Raw genomic sequence first — 6,118 nt, forward strand, 5'->3', positions numbered from 1 at the left:
AAACTGGCAAGCATTGCTCCATTTCTCTGCACTACTTGTCATCCCATTCACTATCATTGTGTTCACATGGTTTTGAATTTTTTTTTTTTCGCATTTTGTTTCTTCATATTCTTACCCTGACTATGAATTTACATTTCTTTCCTAGATTACGGATTGGATTTGGAGTTATTTGAGCAAGTTATGGTCTTTTTCAATGGCCCTCCTTTCAACTCAGTCCTCTTGGATCTGATCCATTGAGTTCCAAAATTTCTGGAGTTTTTCCATTAATCTCTTTTTGATCATATCTCCTTTCCAGAGCATTTGTTAGACTTGGTTCTGGGAGTTCCAGATTTCATTCACTTTCGTGAAAATAAAGCCTTACTTTCAGCAAAAGGAATGTAATCTTGCAATTACAATGATGATTAAACTGGCAAGCATTGCTCCATTTCCCTGCACTTCTTGTCATCCCATTCACTATCACTGTTTTCACATGGTTTTGAATTGTTTCCTTTTTCCTTTTTTCTTTTGTTTCACAGTTTGTTTCTTCATATTCTTACCCTGTATCTGAATTTACATTTCTTCCTGCGTTTAAGGATTGGATTTGGAGTAATTTGAGCAAGTTAAGGTCTTTTTCACTGGCCCTCATTTAATATCAGTCCTCTTGGCTCTGATTCCTCCATTTCCATAATTTCTGGAGTTTTTCCATTAATCTCTTTTTGATCATATCTCCTTTCCAGAGCATTTGTTAGACTTGGTCCTGGGAGTCCCAGATTTCATTCCCTTTCATGAAAGGAAAGCCTTCTTTTAAGGAAAGGAATGTAATGTTGCGATTTCAATGTGGATTAAACTGGCAAGCATTGCTCCATTTCTCTCCACTTCTTGTCATCCCATTCACTATCTTTTTTTTCACATGGTTTTGAAATTTTTCCTTTTTCCTTTTATCTTTTTTTTTCCACATTTTGTTTCCTCAATTGCTCACCTGTCTCTGAATTTACATTTCTTCCCACATTTAAGGATTGGATTTGGAGTAATTTGAGCAATTTATGGTCTTTCTCAATGGCCCTCATTTCATCTCAGTCCTCTTGGCTGTGATCCCTTGACCTTGGGTAACTTTATGATGCTTGTATCCCCAGTCGTCTGTTCTGTTTGTGCTGTATATTTAATCCTGTGCCTTTAAGACTGGTTCTAAGAGCAAGGAGAAGCGCAGATTTTATTTTGAGAAAACTGCCTGACTCCTCCACATTCTTCTGCAGACGGGGGTGTTCGGCAGGGGCTTGGAGAGACTGCAGGACAGAGATTTCTTTTGCTTTTAGTTAGTTTCAGCTAGCTAGGGCAGAGAAGTTCCCTAGACTGGTTTTTTTCCTTTTTCTTAGAACTGTTTAAACCTGCACTAGACTGAAAACCCAGGGGAGCACTGGGGGCTGCACCTGCGGCCCACCGGGGCCTGGGCCTCAGCATTTTCCAGCAGCGCCGGAGGGACTGGGACTGATGAGAGACTGAGAGAGAGAGCCGAGCTACACCCACGGCAAGGACTTTCTCAATTTGCCATCTCACTTCAGGAGAGGTTTTATTGTTTCATATTATTCATTCTTTATACTTGTATGCACTTCATTTGTTTAGTAAAATAGTTTTTTCCACTTTTCTCCAAAAAGGTTTTTTTTTTTTTACCGGACCAGTTGGAGAGACGGGCCACTTGGGTTTGCTTCCCAGAGGGATCCTATACAAGAGTGTTTTCTCCCAAATTTGTCCCCAAACCAGGACATACCTCTAATTGTTGTCCAACGTGGGGCTCGAGAGAGTAGAAAAAACTTGTATTGATTATTATTATAAACAGTCAGTAGCCATGTTGCTTCTTAAATTCCTAATGTCTCTTAAAATAGAGTCTTTTCTGCATTTCTGTTCCCTATGCTTTTTTAAAGTCTTAATACCTTTCTAGTGCCTAAGTTTGTTCTCTTACCCAGAAATAGCTTCAATATTGTCCCTAACATACAGCTTTTACGCTAAAGATGCACAAATTAAAATAGTTATTTTGCTAAGTTCAGTGATTCTAGTTTACAAGAAGCTTAGAAAAATACTAGAGTTTGTTCTATGTTCAGTTTATAGTTTTTCCGTCCTACGCTGCGTCCTAGTTCCAGCAGCATATTTTGAGGATTTATCAACAATTGCACCCAGTTTGTTAGAAGAAGTGTAAGAGATGAGGCTCTTCAGCCTCTTCTTTCCTTCTTCTCTTTTGAGTCAGTTACATCACTTTTAAAAAATGTTCAAAGTCTCCTAAATATTAAAGACACCACCTTCCTAGTATTTCACCTAGTAAGCTTCCTCTATACAGTTTATAGCTTTTCTAGAATAAGTCACACACTGCTAAACACTGTAGAGCAGCAGACACAAGCAAGAGAACAGAAAAAAAATCAGTCACTCAGGCTGCAGCCAATCCCACAGCTATTCAGGCTGCAGCTAAACCAGAGAGTAAAGCTAAGACACCAGCAGTTGCTGCAATAAAAAAAAGAAAAAAGCACACAGACAAAACCAATCAACCAGTAAATGATAATTCAAGTAAAAGATCCTCAATGCCTCCTGACACCCAGTCAGGAGTCAAACCAACTGACACACAATCAGAAGCTAAAGCAACTGATAATACACAGTCAGAAGTCCAACCATCTAGCACACAATCAAAAGCCCAACCAACTGCTACAAGATCAAGAGCCCAACCAACTGCTACAAGATCAGGAGCCCAACCAACTGCTACAAAATCAAGAGATACTATTGAGTCCTTTTCCCTAAAAGACCTTTGTAGCCTAAAAAAAGATTATACTCAACAACCTAATAAATCTATAATTAGTTAGTTAGTCCGTCTTTAAGATGCTGCAAGCAAAGCTACAATACTAGATAGCACTAAAGCAAGACATCTGAAATCCCTATCACATGATCCAGTTATTAACCAAGAAATGATGAAAAAAGCTAGTCCTTGCAGTCTCTGGGAACGAGTCCTGAGAAGTGTGGCACAAAGATATCTGTGTGCCGACGATCTCTATATGCAGCAAACCCAGTAGAAAACCATTAAACAAAAGATTCAGCGCTTAAAAGAAATAGCAGTAGCAAAGATTGTCTTCTCAGATGACCTAAACACTAAGAACCCCGACTTAGTACCATGTACACCTGTAATGTAGCGAAAACTTGTACAACTTGAGCCACAAAAATACTCCTCTACTTTAGCAATAATAAAGCAAGATAAAACAAAAAAAACTGTGCTTGATATAGCAAAAAAGCTCCAAACATATGCAGATGCCGTGCATAGTCCAACACATGCAAGAATTGCAGCTCTAGAAACACAGATACGGGGATTAGCAGACAAAATTAAAAAAAATCACAAAAAACTCAAAAAAACCCATTCTCCAGATCTCTGCAGTACAGGTTAAAAGCTCTAGCACCACATGCAAACGTTCCCTAGATAGAGAAAGAAAAAGCATCCCACGGGCTAAGCCGTGGGTCCTCCTGCATGAATGTGGAGAAAACATGAAAAAATGAGATAAAAAATCTACTGATGCTATGACACAACAGCTGCATGAATTGTTAGATAGCAAGACTATGAAAAGAAGTTCTAGCAAGAAGAAAGCAGCTCCAGTTACCCAGGGAAATAAAGATAATCAAGCTTAAAAAAGCCCTGCCTCTAGCCAGGTAAAAGCTAGAGAAAACCATGTTTTTTAGACTGTGTAGATTCGTTAGCCTAGCACATCAGAACCACAAAAATATGAAGCCTTAGTTGACACTAGTGCACAGTGCACATTACTCCCATCAAGACATGTGAAAAAAGAATCTGTTTCCATTGCTAGAGTGACAGGGAGTTCACAAGATTTTACTTTAGTAGAAGCTAATGTAAGCCTGACTAAAAATAAGTGAAAGAGACACCCTATTGTAACTAGCCCAGAAGCTCCATGCATTTTAAGCAGAGACTTCCTCCGAAATAAGTATTTCAAAAACCCAAAGGGATTTAAGTAAGCATTCAAGATAGCAGCTGTAGAGACTGTGTCTGGTTCCATCCCGCACCCGGTGGGGGCTGACCTCCGGCTGGCTCGAGTCAACCCAGCCACAGAAGGTCCCCGTTCGTTTCGGCTTCCCGGCTTAGCAGCTGGACCCAATAGTGTTGTGACAGCCAACAGCAGCAGAAGAGAAAAGGCTGGCTCTCAGCTTAGCAGGTTAAAAGATGTTTATTAGCTCAAGGGTTGAGGAGCAGAGAGGCTCAGAGCTCCGAGCTGCGAGCTGAGAGGCTGAAAGGCTGAGACGCTGAGAGAGTTTTTTCCTCCCTCCTACCCCCTATAAATGGGGGAGGGGTTCCAGGGAGGACACAACAAAATAACAAATCAGGGAATTCAGGGGGTAACAAGGTGTGCCCACCCCCAAGCCTTGGACCACTAAAATCCAAAGCTAAAGGAATTCCCCGCAGGGGGCCTATCACCTGAAGCCCTCTCCCTGAGATTTCGCAACTTGGGAGGGCCCCTCAAAATGATAGACAAGCTGCCCCAGAGAGGGGGGTTGGGGCAGAGGGGATGTTACAAGTCAGGTGAGGAGTGGGAGGACTGACGCAAAACACCTTATTATACAGACAACACAAAAGGGATACAGAATTGGGGATACAGTGAAATGAACCATAACATAAACTTCTTATAAAATCCTAATAAAACAGTTCTGCACCACCACAAGAGACAAAGAGTGTTAAGCAGTTAAATACCTTACCTAGACTATCAAAAAACCCATCTGCTGTAAGTCTTCTAAAAATAAAAGAGCAACAAGTGCCAATTGCCACTTCAACAGTGCATCGCCAACAGTACAGAACAACTCAAAATGCTGTGATTCCCATCCACAAGATGATCCGTGAGCTAGAGACTCAAAAAGTAGTCAGCAAAACCCACTCACCCTTCAACAGCCCCATCTAGCCTGTGCGCAAGTCTAACAAAAAATAGAAATTAACTGTAAACTACCGTGCCTTAAACAAAGTAACTCCACCATTAAGCGCTGCTGTGCCAGACATACTAGAACTCCAGTACGAGCTGGAGTCCAAAGCAGCAAAATAGTACGCCACAATTGACATTGCTAATGCATTTTTCTCCATTCCTCTAGCTGCAGAATGTAAGCCTCAGTTTGCCTTCACATAGAAAAGAATGCAGTACACCTAAAACCGACTGCCCCAGGGGTGGAAACACAGCCCCACCATCTGCCATAGACTGATCCAAGCTGCACTAAAAAAAAGTAAAGCTCCAGAACATCTACAGTACATCAATGACATCATTGTGTAGAAAAACACAGCAATAAAAGTGTTTAAAAAAAGAGAGAAAATCATCCAGATTCTCCTAAAAGCTGGCTTCGCTATCAAGAAAAGCAAAGTTAAGAAACCTGCTCAAGAGATCCAGTCTCTAAGAGTAAAGTAGCACAATAAAAAGCGTCAAATTCCCACTGAAGTCATCAACAAGATCACAGCAATGTGTCCACCAACCAACAAAAAGAAAACACAAGCTTTCCTAAGCGCCATAAGTTTCTAAAAAATGCACATTCCTGAGTACAGCCAGATTATAAGCCCTCTCTACCTAGTTACCCGCAAAAAAAAAATTTCCACTGGGGCCCTAAACAGCAGCAAGCCTTTACCCAGATCAAGCAAGAGATCGCTCATGCAGTAGCCCTTAGCCCAGTCAAGACAAGACCAAAAATAAAGAACGTGTTCGACTCAGCAGCCAAGAACAATAGCCTGTCCTAGAGCCTTTAGCAAAAAGTGCCTAGGGAGACTCGGGGCCAACCACTAGAATTCTAAAGTCAAAGCTACCAAAAGTCTAAAGCCAACTACACTCCAACAAAAAAGAAAATCTTAGCCGCCTATAAAAGAGTTCAAGCCGCCTCAAAAGTAGTAAGCACTAAAACACAACTCCTGCTGGCACCTCAACTACCAGTGCTGGAATAAATGTTCAAAACAAAAGTTCTCTCTACCCACCATGCCACCAATGCCACATAAAGCAAATAGATTGCCCTCATTACACAGCGTTTAAAAGCACTATGCTTTAAAAGCATAGTACCCATAAAAAAATTAAGTCAGACAATAGAACTCATTTCAAGAACAGCCTCATCAACAACTGAGCTAAAAAACATAGCATTG

The sequence above is a fragment of the Hirundo rustica genome, chromosome W (genome assembly GCF_015227805.2).
Source record: "Hirundo rustica isolate bHirRus1 chromosome W, bHirRus1.pri.v3, whole genome shotgun sequence".
Taxonomy (NCBI): Eukaryota; Metazoa; Chordata; class Aves; order Passeriformes; family Hirundinidae; genus Hirundo; species Hirundo rustica.